The sequence below is a fragment of the Diabrotica undecimpunctata genome, chromosome 9 (genome assembly GCF_040954645.1).
Source record: "Diabrotica undecimpunctata isolate CICGRU chromosome 9, icDiaUnde3, whole genome shotgun sequence".
Lineage (NCBI taxonomy): Eukaryota > Metazoa > Arthropoda > Insecta > Coleoptera > Chrysomelidae > Diabrotica > Diabrotica undecimpunctata.
Window position 1 is genome coordinate 49,809,168 of NC_092811.1, and position 14,511 is coordinate 49,823,678.

The following is a 14,511-nucleotide window of genomic DNA, read 5'->3' on the forward strand; positions in this document are numbered from 1 at the left end:
ATTGTTGATATATGCTCTGCAACTTTTGCATTCTCATGCATTTTATATTCATAAAATTTTTGCCATAGCAACTCTCCAGATATTTCTGTCTTTTGTTCGTGTATTGTGATCAGTCTTGACTACATTTCTGAAGCATTTTCGCAATTTATCAAATGTTGTATTTGATCTTGACATATAGTGGATAACAAAATTACCTGTGCTTTTGAATTTTTGTCATCCCATTCTTTCCAGTCATTTTCACAGCTGAAGTCATTTTTGCACTTCACTAAATGTTTATTTTATAATTGTACGACTCGAACGTAACGAAAACTAAACACGGGACCACTCACGACTCGAACGTGAAACAACTAAACTTTTTACCGCACCGGTGCGAACGACAGACTAGTTTTCAAATTTCGTAATACCGTGTCTGGGCAACCATAACCTGATAAATAAAATAACTATACTGTCCATGTAATAAAAAGTTTATTAAACAATAATTATTAGCCTGAGAATATTAATTAAACACATGTGTAACCGTTATTACATTAGAGAACATAGACATAACCTTAAAACTTAATTCTTCTTTTTCTTATATCTTGAATATTACATTAGTGCGGGACCTTATATTAACAGTTTGCATTAATTTTTAAATGTTTCTATCATATATTTCTTCTGTGTCTGGCTATGATGCAGATATCATCTGCAAATGCTGGTTTGCAGCCTTGATTTTTTTAATTACATTTTTTAATATCCATGCCTCAGCTCTAATAATCATCATTACGGCTCAACAAGCTTGTTTAGGTTTTGGCCTGTTTCAGATTTCTTCTCCATTCTGAATTGTTTTACGGTGTTTTTTCTCCAATTTTTTATATCTAAGGTTGTTATATCATTTTCTATCTCTACTCCTTATGGGTAGAAGGGAATTGTGTAGATGATTTCTTATTATTTTTCCTATTGGCACATGTTGGCTTATTTTTTCTTCCATTCTTCTTTCCACATGCTCTATTCCAATGCAGCTTTCCCATTTAAATAAATGTTATAATATCTGCATCCTGGTATATTTTCTATAGTTCAGTTATATCTTCTTTTCCAAACTCCATTTTCTTTGGTGCCTTTGTATGTGTTACAAGATTTTTCTTTCAAATGTAGCTAATAATCTTTCCACACTTTTAGAAAGTGTACAGATTTCTGAACCATATGTGAACCAGTTTTAATAGGTTTTTGTATATTTGGAATTTTGTTTTTCTTGTGACAATATCTGATCCAAGTTGCATAATTGTGCTATAAATGTTACCATAAAATATGGTAACATTTTTTGGCAATGGATATTCTCCTCTTCACTTCCCCTACAACATTGTTATCAGATGTAACTAAGGATGTGTGTGTGTGTGTGTGTGTTTGGTGAGTTGGCTTGGAAACTAGTCCTTTAGCCTGTAGCAAAATACTGGGGTGTGTAGGAGGAGAGAGGTATAAGAAGAGTGGTCTATATATATGGGATAAAATTGATAGAAGTAAAATAGATAACAATTAAGTAAAGAAGTAAAAAATATGAAACGGAATGTGGCTAGGCTAGCAATGTAGGCCAGAGAATGACCACTAGAAACTCAAGGATGGATACGGCCAATTTGCATGCCTTTTAAAGACAGTAAATCAGGAAAATATGTATGATGGATAGAAAAGAAGATAGGAAAAATAAATAGATATAATGAAAATTAACAAAGAAAACAAATTGAGGGCGCCAGAAGAGGGATAATACTCTAAAAAGAGTAACAGTCACTCTTCCAGGTATCGTATACTGCTAATATTAATTAAAGTTGAGCTAATAAACAAAAATGCTGTAAATGTAAAAAGGTAAGGAAATATTAATAAAAAAAATTATATGCAAAACAAATTCAAGTTTATTAAATATAACTTTTTAGATTTTGACAATCTCTAAGTTACCAAAAAGTATATGAAAATTTCACAATAAAATATTTAAAAAAAATGTTGAAAACAACTATAATAACAAGTTGAAAATTACACAGAATAACTCTGATATAGAGTGTACAACCTACATCTAGGTTAAAACAACCTTAAACAAAAAATAATGCTAACGTTGGAAGAACGTATAGCCAAGTAAATATATCATACTAACCTACAATATGACCAACAATATTGTTAAACAACTCTAAATGCACATACAAACAAAATAATATATATAAATGGGAACAAGCCAAGTTAAACAATTGAAACTGTATATTATTCTGAAGGGATAATAACCGGAGTTAATAACGCAAGATGAAATATAAAAAATTAGTTAAGTAGACAAATAATGAAATAATTAAAGTTAATAATGAAATAATTAAAGTTAATAAAGAAATAAATGGTTAATACAAAAAACAATGGAAGATAATCTCTGGGTAGAATTTGAGCTCAAACTTACCGATACCTTACACCAAGGGGAGTTATATTAATTAATATATATATATGTTATAAAAAAAACTAGAACTGGTGAAACAAGATATATATATATATATATATATATATATATATATATATATATATATATATATATATATATATATATATAGTTCTGAATCAAAAACCAACTGTCCTCCTACAGCTGTCTGGAAGGATACTCCCGAATGGTTTCGGTGTCCCAGCGAAGTCCTCCTTGAGGTCCGAAATTAGCACGGAGCTGGTGCTAATTGGCTTAGTTCGATGATGACTGTCCTGCCCTACCTCTAGGTGCAGGCTGGAGAAAAAAAAATGAGGGTGGAGTAGACAATACCCCCTGGCTTGTCCCAATGACCCTGATTCTTATAGAGTTGAAGTGGTACTCTCCCTCGGATGTTCTGAGGGAAATTTATAATTCCATGGTAGGTGGCTGAAAACAATTCCCCGTTACTTCTAATCTCAATATTGATAAAAAGAAATCAAAGAAGAAGTGAGGAAAGTTTCTTTCAGCATAAGAAACCGGAGCAAAAAGATAATTATGGTAGATAAAAAAAACCATCCAATCGGATGTAGCGTGACCTTGCTTCACATAGAGTAAAAATATAATGGCCTTGGACAAAATACTATATTAAAATATGAAATAATGAATCTGAATAATAGGATATAGATAAAATACTCTAATGTTTATAATATAAAAAATTATTATTTACCAGATAGCTACTTAATTCCGTGCTAGAAATCTCACTTCACCTCCCGAGTTTGCGAAAACACCGTCAATTAAATCGTTATGGTATACTTAGAATATTTAACTTCTTGAAGTGAAGGAAATTCTATGCATTAATTGGATTTTCTTTCGCTAACTGCCACTTGTACCACTCCAAACTCTCGATCAAAAGTCAATTTTAATTCACAGTTAATTAACCAAGAAGAGCCATTTTTCCACTTCCCCTAGTCTCCTGTCATCTCTTTAGTTCACAATGGTACCAAATTAGAACAGAGTGACAACTTAAATTATTAAAAATACACACTTAATGGGCAAATGAACACTTAAAGTTAGGCAACCCATACTACATCTCTGAAATTATTTTCATATAAATTGTTTATTATTTAAATACAAATTGTAATAAAAGTAACGACTGTTACAAGCCACAGAATTGTAATGTACGATATTAGTTTTTAAATAATGTAACCAACTTTAAATAAAAAGTTACATATTAGTTCGTATACTTCTCTACTATCTAAGGAGAGTAAATGGGTGATGTTTATGGGAGTCTGAATTTTAAGTTCTGATAGTTTTGAATACAGCTGATCTGTTTCATACCTATGTTTATCGCACTTAAAAAGAATATGGTTGATGTCACATTGTGATATATTATCGCATGAGCATACCCCAGAAGGGATAATATTTAACTTAGCCAAGTGAGCTGGGAATGCACCGTGATTAGTTTTCAGTCGAGTAATTGTGGCTGTCAACTTCTTTGGCATTGCATATTTGAAAATATAGTCAACATCTTATGGTAGGGTAGGGTGGATAAATGTGGTAACTAAGGATGCTAAGTATTAAAGTTTTTTACCCCTCAATATTGTATTCTTATATTCTTAGATTCTGTAGCTGCCTTATTACTGCCTTTTTACTTTCATGTACATATATATTTTGTTTTGGACTAATTGATTTTAATGCCACTATTTTGTGCAGTTCGTTCTATTTGATTGAATGCCTCTATTATTTCTCTTATTGTCCTTATGTTTAACATGCTAGTATTTGCACACTTTTATTAATTATTGTTCCTCAAGGAACGATATTTTTCATAACCATATTTCTTCCCATATTTCTCATAACTTAATTGCTGTTATCAAGGAATCTTGTTCTGGGTCTTCCTCTTCTTCTCTGACCATTGGGTCTATCACAAAGTGTTTTTGTCAGTTGTATGAAGAATTCTGTTTATATTGTCATATGTACTGTTGAAGTCATGATGTGTAGATGTTAAATTCACTTGTTTTTTTGTTCTATATTGTTTTCTGTCTGCAGAAGCCATATTAGTATTTGCCAACTATGTTTTCAGCGTTTCTAAGCCTTTCATCAATAAAATTGGACATTTGTATACTGCTTTCAATTGCATGATTTCACTCTGCTGGCAACTGCTCATTCAACCACACCGTTGGTAATTTTACTACTGCTGTTCTAATCTCAGATATCGTTGGTGGACTATTTTCCCTGTTGTCTGCTTGGTCTAATAGTACATCGTTTGCTTCTACCCTACCCGTCTCAAGGTTTTCCTTAAAATGTTCTGTCCATTTTCTGTGTATTTTTTGTTGTTCTGTTAATATATTATGCTCCTTATCTCTACACATCCTTGTTCTCATTTTGAATTATTTTCTGTTGACTTCTTATTCTTGTAGTTCTTGCACTTCCTTATTCATGTTTTCTCTATTTTTTCTTCAGTCAATTTTCTTCTTTACATAGTTGTTTATATTCCTGGTCTGCTGCTTCAGTCTCCTGTTGCGTCAGTAAATAGTCTGTTTTCTTTCTGTTTGATATTTTATTTTATTTATATTCTCTTTTTTTCTTGGTATCCTTGACTCCTAAGTCCATTTAATTATATTGAAAATGTATAGCCTTAAATTGTGTTCACTCTTTTCAAATTAAGATGAACATTAGGAGTGGCTTCAATACTCAATATTGTTTATTCATGTTGAAAATATAAAGTCTTACACACCTCAAATATGTACAAAAGATTAAAATTAAAATTATTTTGTAAATATTCGTGAATTGAATAAAAGGAAATTTTATCAATATTTTTTTAATATTATTTTCAAATTCCTTTTCAGACAAGTTTCTGATATTTTCAGGCAGAACATTTTATTGCCCAATACTCTAGTCCATTTTGACACCTTTTCAAATACCAATATGCGGGTATCATATTCTGTTTTTGTCTAGTATTGTAACCATGCTGATCCTTGTGACCTCTATAAGGATTGGTACTCCTCTTCATGAATTTTCTAAGTGCTGATACAGTAAGAATTCCCAATCTTTCATAAGCCTAACAGCAGCCTTACCTAAATCCCAAACCAGCCAGGACCCTCACTGTCTTTCTTTTTGCAGACCAAATACCCTGTGAGTTTCAGCTACATGGCCACAGACAAGGAGAGAGTATGAAGGATGTGAGTGGACTATGGAGTGATATGTAGTACATTGAGTTTTCAGTGAGACGCATTTTGAAAGATTTCTCAAAATAAAGAGACTTATTTCTTATTACTTTTGCATAAGTTAATAATATGTGGACCCAATGTAATTTTGGCTCCAAAAGAACTCCTAAAATCCAATCTCGCTGACTCCAGCATTCATATCACCCACATCTCCCATTGTGAAAAATCAGTTCTTTAATTTTATTGTTACTCAGAACCAACCTATTTGTAGTAAACCATTGCTCAGTCATCTGCCATGCCACCATAGAACCCCCAGCACATCTTTAATATTATCAGCTACAAAGACCACCACAGTGTCATCTACAGAGTTTATATTTAGCCTTATATTCCATGTTTGGAAGATTGTGTATATAAATCAAAAATAAAATAGGGCACAGTATTGAATCCTATTGTACTCCATTATTTAACACACTCTCTGACGATAACACTCCACCAACCCTCACAACCTGTATCCTATCTTTAAGATATGATTTTATAAGCTCAATACTCTCGGAACAAAAGTTATATTTTTCTGATCTCTGCAGTAGGATTTCATGACTGACCAAGTCAAAAAGTTAAATTGAAGCTTATGAAATGACTGTAATATATAAGGTTCAAAATATTGTATTTTTTATTCTTGCGAAAACTAAATTGACATTCAGAAAACATACCATTGTCCTCAAAGAAATCTTCTATTTGTAGTGCCATGCACTTTTCCACAATTTTCGAAATAATTGGCAGTAGTGAGACTGGCCGATAATTTTCTGGCAGGTTTGAGTCCCCTTTTTTGAATATTGGACAAATTATTGCTTTTTTAAAGACATGAAAAACATGTTCTTTGATGCAGATACTGTATACGTCTCATAAGATATATCCAACCTCACGCATGTGGCGTGTACCGATTGTGTTTGAAGAGGTGGACAGTGGCATGATTATGCTTTTTATATAATTACGGCACCGAACGGTTAACGCTGCGCTACTGACTAGAGTGGATAATTATGTAAACAAGGCACTCGTATTAAGTCATTGTTAAACCAAGGAATTTTATTAATTTGATTGCCCCTTACCTTATACCTCTTCTCTAGGAAAGATTCCAAATAAGCTTCTTCCAGAACATTCACAAATCTGTTAAACTTCTCAGTCACATTAATTTCTCTCACATTCACTAAGTCCAAAATTATACCAAATAATTTAGTCCAAATACCCTTTCTGTGTAAATGGCTGAAAGTAATTTTTTCTTCCAACCTGTTGTCCTTTGTGGTCAGAGAAATAAAGTTCACATACTCCGGCCATCTCACACTGTATCTCAGAATCCAGGGAAATGTTATCAAGAAAGTTTTCTCTTCGAGTCGGCTCAAAAATGGCTTGATTTAAATTGTAACCTCTAGCCTCATACCCTAGTTGTATTGACCTCATTTGTACAAAATTTTACATTAAAGTCACCTGCCAAGACCAATACTTTCCAAAAGTCCATCTAAACATGTTAAAAAGGTGTCAAAAGGGCCAGATAGGCTTTGATATAAACAAATAATACTTTTATTTATCTTCTTTAATACAATCATACAGTATTCAATACACTTTTCTAAATTAAAATTCACATTACAATTAAACACATTAAGATTCAAATTCTCCCTAACAAAAATACAGAATACAATGTGGCTAAAAAAGCTGCCAGTTTAATTCCCTGTAAGTGGACTGCTTGAATCTCCTCTTCCTTCAGCCAATGTTCTGTTATATAAAGAATATCAATTTTCTTATCTGCCGTAAAAACCTTCAGTTCATATACTTTATTCATTATGATTGCACATTTCCATGTAGAATCCTTATGTTAACGTTTGTTTCATCAATCAATCCTAGATTTTTCTGATCGACTTTGTGAAAGTATTTTGACAGCATATAAATTTGTATTGGAAATAATCAGTTCATAAATTTCGTCATTGGCTATCAGGTTGAAATAGTCTATGGGATCATTTCCACTTGGATCTAATTTAAATCCGGCTCTAACAGCAAATGGTATTTCACGATATTGTCTTAGTTTTGAAGACAACAGCTATTTCCGGTTCATTTTGATTTTGTTCTCCTAAGGGTAGTTGAATAAAATGTTGTATTTGCATAAAATCATCATCATCGGTTGCGGTAGTATCGCTATTATCTTGTCAATTAGAGTCACTTCCAACATTCATTAAATCTACATCGTCCTCGTCAGATGTTTATAACATGTATGGTCTAGATATCTAGCCTTTTTAGATGTCTGGCAAATCTGGACACGGTATCATTTCCGAATTACTTTTTTTTGGACCAAATAACAAAACCCACATTAAATCCAAGTTTACCTAGGCATAAATTATATATTAATTTTATGTGCTAGTTCATTTTTGTTCTGTTTTCTGGCGTGCTGGTACCAAAGAAAGCAAATAGATATAAAAGGATAAAACTCCAGGCGCGTTGCCGGAGATGAACGTGTTAATGCAAAAATTCTTTTTCTGAACGATATATTTCTGCATTTGCATCTCCATAAGAATCAATTCGTTTTAAAGTACAAGTAACTGCAGCTATGCATCTTGCAAATCATAGAATGGCACAAAACTCTTCTTAAACTTGGACCATTTCACCATTTGTTTGATATAATTTCAATTCTTGAAACTGTATATCCATATAGTCCTGTATAGCCCTCGATATAACCATATAGTCAGCCCAAATTTTAGAACATACCCGAATTTGAGATGTGAAAAAAGACGAATTTTTTAAAATTATTTGTTAATATTTTACTAATTTAATTAATTAATTTAATCTTTCATTTATTATTCAATTATATTAATTTAAATTAATTATTATAACAACAAAATGGATAATGTTTAGACGTTGCGACCTAATAATTTATCTATACAAGTGTGCACAATTTGAGAAGTATCGATCAAGTAGTTTTTGAGCTAAAGTGAACACCGAATTAAACAAAATTATTTCGAGAAAAACGCGTTAAAAAAAGCATTTTTTTATACTCACACATTGTTTATTTCTGGCTCAAATAGCGACGTGCTTCCTGCTAAAATATCTAGAGCATCTTTTTGCTCCCGCCTTCGACGAACAATGCCTTTTTTGTGGCACCTGCAGCTTTTTTTGGCTGTAGTAATTCGATTGTTATCTACCGCGCGGGCATAATAACTAGAACTTGACTCTGTACTTATTCCAACTTCTATGTGAGTGCTCACTCATCTCACTCACTCACTAATCTCACTCACCCATTCACTCACTACTGTCACTCACTAATTTCACTCACTCACTAATCTCACTGAATAATCTCACTCATCTCACTCACTGACTCTCTCATTCGCTCACTCACTCTCTCACTCACTCGCTCGCTCACTCACTCGCTCACTCACTCACTCACTCAGTAACCCACTCACTCACCTCACCACCTTACTACCTCACTCAGCTCACTCACTCACGTCAATCACTTTAATCACTCACTTTACTTATTCACGTCACTCATTCACCTCACTAACTGCTAAATGCCTATAGCTCCATCACTTTTGCCCCGATCACTCTGTAATTTTAGTTGGATACTCTTGAAGAGTTCTACTGTTGAGTAAAAAAATTCAAAAAATCCTCTAATCCCTCTTAAAGTGAAACTACTGCTTAATATTGGCTTGAGAGGGACAATGATGTTGAAAATTATTCATGTTACTCTTTTCCACTACATTCGTTACTCCTTCCGCAAATGGTGCAGTTTAAAGCTTATTAAAGTTACGAAATATCTTAAAAACCTTTAATGAAAGAATTGCACAAATCTGCTGATTAATCAACGTTAAAAGTTCAGCCAGGTCAGTTTATACTGATCTTCGTTTTTGTTAATATTATTTGAAACATAATAGATGTTGATTTACTCTAATTCTATTTTTTTTTTTAGGTTAACAGTAGAAGCCATGATGAGTATCTGAATACATATAAATGGATTTTTGGTGATTAAGGAATGCATACATCATGGAGTTATGTTTGTTGGTTACCACAAAAGCTTTTCACAAAAAAGAGACAACGGCAAATAGCATTCCAAATCTTGATTTAACATAGATATAGCAATGTACTTGTTAATAATAAATGTTTTGTTGTGGTGTATTTTTTTTACAGTCAGTTTTCCTATATATTTAAATTGTAATATTTTTTCAGAAGTATTAATATTTTACGTACTTTATCAACACAAATTTGTGAAATTACTTGACCAGACACACAAATGTATGTATATAATACAGATGTGGTGGGGCACTTCGACAGTCTACAGCAAAGTAGCTTTCGAATTAAGTAGAGAGCTGCAGAAGAGTTTGTTGTGGAACTCTGAGGACCTCATCGTCTTGTTTATATATAAATACTTTTTGACTAAAGAGACTGGTTCAAGAACAATCTGCAAGTAAAACTATTTTACTAATATGTAATAATATATTTATTATGCTCATGGTGTAACGTAGTAATGATACTCAACAAAGTCTGACTAATTGGTCGTAACCAAAGTCATTACTACCAGAAAAAAGTAGTAATATATTTTTAGTTTATTCGTAATAATCATTACGTTAGTGTCTGCTTTATATTAAAAAAATCTGTGTATTATTACACAATGAGCAATAACTGAAATTCATACAAGATCTTGACTGCATTACTATGACATGAAAAGTGTTAGATCAACATCAAGGATTTTCAACACAAGGACGGTTTCCTATACGTATATATTTGTTTATAATAATCATTAGCTTAGCATTGACTTCACATTTTAAAAGTCGATTTATGATTATTATTAAACAAGAAATTGGAATTATATCTAGAATTAAATCTAACGCACTTTGTCCTCTAAATCAGAGGTGAAAAGAACAAATTATTTCATATATGAAGGGTGACTGCTAAAAACGATCTTAGTTACAATTGAGGCGTTCTTTGCAAAAATTCCATTTGCCATTATTTACAACCTTGAAGATATTTAAAAAAAGTTATTTAATTGAACCGTATCAAGTTTACAGAAATTCTCAAATTAGTGATTTATTACTTTGATTATTACACATAGTTTACAATATAAGTAACATTACTTTTTCCTTTGGTTTTTTTTATGAAGGACATTTATTCGTTTGACATATGGGGCTAAAAACGACATTTATAGTAATACACCAAAATAGAAAATGAACGAAAACTTTTGTGTGTGAATTTCGGTAATTAATTTATCGATGTCTATAGCTTCCATAATATAATATACAAAATTTGGCAAACACTCACAAAAGTAATCAAATAAAACCGTTGCAAAACAGTCACACGTCTGTGTTAAAGCACGAGATATCTATTACTGATGTGCCGCCAGAAGTCATAAAACCGCCGACGGCGCATGGTACTCAGCATAGGCCGCGCTGCGAGCTGACAAACGACGGCTTGTCTGTGTTGCACAACATAAGTACCATAGACGAGAGACCGCTTTCAACGCCGCCGACACCCTGTCTGTGTTTAAATTTAGATGTTGCGGGCTGTATTAAATTTGAAATTATTATGAAGGGCCAGAGAACTCCACTAGTTCAAATAAAGTTTATTTTAAAAAATAATATACAAACGAAATATTATTTACAAGTATTTTATTATGGTTTACATGTTATGTTTAAAATTTAACATAAAATAAAAAATCAATGGGATATTTGAGGCAAGGATTTATCTTCTAACTTTTGCACATCTATATCTATGCTAGTCGTAGTGAGTCGTAAGACACGCTTCCAGAGAATCGTTTTCCATGCGATTACGTGTTTTAGATTTAATATGCTTAAAAGCAGAAAATGTACTTTCACATATATACGTACTACCAAACATTGAATATAGTTTCAACGCAAAGTTACGAAGTTTAGGAAAACGATCCTTGGAGAGTAACTTCCAAAAGGTACTAATGTCTTCATTTTTCTTTGCTTGAAAAAACGAATCGGACTGTAGTTCGCACAGCTTTAACTGGCAGATCAACATCAAGGATTTCCAACACAAGGACGGTTTTCTATACGTATATATTTGTTTATAACAATCATTAGCTTAGCATTGACTTTAAATTTTAAAAGTCAATTTATGATTATTATTAAACAAGAAATTGGAATTATATCTAGAAGCAAATCTAACGCACTTTGTCCTCTAAATCAGAGGTGAAAAGAACAAATTATTTCATATATGAAGGGTAACTGCTAAAAACGATCTTAGTTACAATTGAGGCGTTCTTTGCAAAAATTCCATTTGCCATTATTTACAACATTGAAGATATTTAAAAAAAGTTATTTAATTGAACCGTATTAAGTTTACGGAAATTCTCAAGTTAGTGATTTATTATTTTGATGATTACACATAATTTACAATATAAGTAACATTACTTTTTCCTTTGATTTTTTTATGAAGGACATTTATTCGTTTGACATATGGGGCTAAAAACGACATTTATAGTAATACACCAAAATAGAAAATGAACGAAAACTTTTGTGTGTGAATTTCGGTAATTAATTTATCGATGTCTATAGCTTCCATAATATATACAAAATTTGGCAAACATTCACAAAAATAATAAAATAAAACCGTTGCAAAACAGTCACACGTCTGTGTTAAAGCACGAGATATCTATTACTGATGTGCCGCCAGAAGTCATAAAACCGCCGACGGCGCATGGTACTCAGCATAGGCCGCGCTGCGAGCTGACAAACGACGGCTTGTCTGTGTTGCACAACATAAGTACCATAGACGAGAGACCGCTTTCAACGCCGCCGACATCCTGTCTGTGTTTAAATTTAGATGTTGCGGGCTGTATTAAATTTGAAATTATTATGAAGGGCCAGAGAACTCAACTCGTTCAAATAAAGTTTATTTTAAAAAATAATATACAAACGAAATATTATTTACAAGTATGTTATTATGGTTTACATGTTATGTTTAAAATTTAACATAAAATAAAAAATCAATGGGATATTTGAGGCAACGGTTTATCTTCTAACTTTTGCACATCTATATATATGCTAGTCGTAGTGAGTCTAAGACACGCTTGCAGAGAATCGTTTTCCATGCGATTACGTGTTTTAGATTTAATATGCTTAAAAGCAGAAAATGTACTTTCACATATATACGTACTACCAAACATTGAATATAGTTTCAACGCAAAGTTACGAAGTTTAGGAAAACGATCCTTGGAGACTAACTTCCAAAAGGTACTAATGTCTTCATTTTTCTTTGCTTAAAAAAACGAATCGGGCTGTAGTTCGCACAGCTCTAACTGGCAGATCAACATCAAGGATTTCCAACACAAGGACGGTTTTCTATACGTATATATTTGTTTATAACAATCATTAGCTTAGCATTGACTTTAAATTTTAAAAGTCAATTTATGATTATTATAAAACAAGAAATTGGAATTATATCTAGAAGCAAATCTAACGCACTTTGTCCTCTCAATCAGAGGTAAAAAGAACAAATTATTTCATATATCGATGATATAAAGGCCAAAGGACGTAACCCCCAATTTATGAATTTTACAGGAGGGTTAAAAAACTGAATTACGTGTACTATGTAGCTATACTCCTTTTACCCTATGAAGGAAGATATGTAATTAAGATATGATCAGTGGGACGTTAATATTTAATTCCGATCGCTTGAAAAGTAAAAATATTTAATTTCCTGCATTTTATGTTCAGTAATAATATTGGATTTTCCAATATGTATAATATTATATACACACAATATGTATATACAGGGCGGTTAAAAGAAGTGGGATGGAATATTTCGAATAATCGAAATTATTTGTCGACATCAAATGTTCATCAAGGTGTTTATAAGTCTCTATTTTTCGTAGAGTGAAAATTATACGAATGGTTTTGCATGCACTTAAATTGGAAAATACTTGCCAAGTTGCTGGTATGTCCAAATTTGAATAAAATACATCCAAGACTTTACTTTCTGCAGACACTGTATTAAATATAACCTTGAAACAAATTGACACTAAATCACTTCCTAGTTTTCAGCAAAACAAAAGGTTTAAACATGTGTAGTCCAGTAATTAATACCAAAGCTATTGAGAGTATGAAGTCCAGTAATTAGACCGAAGGTACTTTATCGTTTAACTTAAACACGCCACAAAGTCCGAATTGAATTTCCGAAACACTTTTTTGTTTCTTCTTTTTAGCAAACGATTTGTCCTATTCCCTGTCTGATATTTCACTAGCAGAGTCGTCACTATCTGAATTGTCTATCCGAATAATTAGAGGCTGGACCTCATCTATAACTCGTTCGGTTTGAAAAGACTGAACGATTATGTCTTCCGTATGTCTAATACAATTTTGCCATTGTTCTGCCTTTATTTGTTCTAGCGATTCTTTCCATAAACCAAGAACGCTAGCGTCATCTTTTGTTTTGGATGCATGTTTATCATAAAAATTTTTGGCTATACCCCAAACTAACTCAATTGCATTATAGTGGCAATGGTAGGGCGGAAGTCGAAGGACTTCATGTCCATATATAAGAGCCATTTGGTCAGTAACAAAATTTTTTTGAATTTTGTGCTCTCCACACCTTTGAAGTAAATCGACTTTTAAAAATATGTCACTAGTGATGGCTGCCTAATACTGGAACTGATCTTTACGGTTGGAACCGTGGAACAACCGATCCACTAGAAAACATATAGGTCCAAGTACGAGTACGAGTCCGACTGCACGAACACCGAACACAAACTCAGCGTAGTGTGACAGTCACGTCGAACTCGATACTCTACTCTATTCGAATTGGCAGGTTGACTGATCCTGATCCCGGACGCGTACGCGTACTCAACTCGAACTCAAACCCAGTCTGGATCTGTTATTTCAGTTATTTGTGTATCGCTGCACGGTATCTGCACGAGTACGAGTAGGAATCTTGAATCTTTTATTTTGACAA

The 14,511-nt window shown here is 32.6% G+C and overlaps 1 long non-coding RNA gene across 1 annotated transcript in view; it reads left to right on the top strand.

The window, feature by feature from the left end:
• Positions 1–9,717, top strand: part of LOC140450067 (uncharacterized) — a 28,490-nt gene extending 18,773 nt beyond the window's left edge. The window contains exon 3 of the long non-coding RNA XR_011951944.1: positions 9,512–9,717. This is a non-coding gene — a long non-coding RNA (uncharacterized lncRNA). The remainder of the gene's footprint in view (positions 1–9,511) is intronic.
• Positions 9,718–14,511: the final 4,794 nt, after the last annotated feature.